The sequence below is a fragment of the Penaeus monodon genome, chromosome 19 (assembly GCF_015228065.2).
Source record: "Penaeus monodon isolate SGIC_2016 chromosome 19, NSTDA_Pmon_1, whole genome shotgun sequence".
In the NCBI taxonomy this organism is placed as follows: Eukaryota; Metazoa; Arthropoda; class Malacostraca; order Decapoda; family Penaeidae; genus Penaeus; species Penaeus monodon.
Genome location: NC_051404.1, coordinates 4703079 through 4703527, shown reverse-complemented (window position 1 = coordinate 4703527; position 449 = coordinate 4703079). Strand labels below are relative to the sequence as shown.

Genomic DNA, 449 nt, shown 5'->3' with positions numbered 1-449 from the left:
GATAGAAGCTATTCGTGTCTCCGCAACAGTGACTGCTGATAACAGTAGATAGGCGTGCACCATTCTTAGACACATTGACCCAAAGACCCGAGGGTGTTATGAGTTAATGGCAGTGTTGGACAGCCAGCATGACAGAAACAATCGATTGAAATACAAGTAGCAGATATATTTCCAACTGCTCATGCTGGAGCAATCTTCACCCCCGTCCCCTGAGAGTTCTGATGCTTCGTATTATTATATCTCCCACGTGTTTATAAATGTATTTTTTTCTCTATTGTCATTCCTCCGGTGAGTGATTTATATGCAAATCTTGTTCAGTCGTAGTCTACCGCGTGACCACTAGCTTTAGAGGCAGAGGGTGAAGGTTGACATTCTCCCACGTTGAAATCAGTGCCAAGAATCGGTGAACGTTTGAAGATGATCTGTTGATGTCATTTGTGGTTGCTATG

General features: G+C 43.4%; 1 protein-coding gene across 1 annotated transcript in view; it reads right to left on the bottom strand.

Moving 5' to 3' along the window:
- Positions 1–449, bottom strand: part of LOC119584997 — a 10429-nt gene that overhangs the window by 6418 nt on the left and 3562 nt on the right. The gene's annotated exons all lie outside the window — the stretch shown is intronic.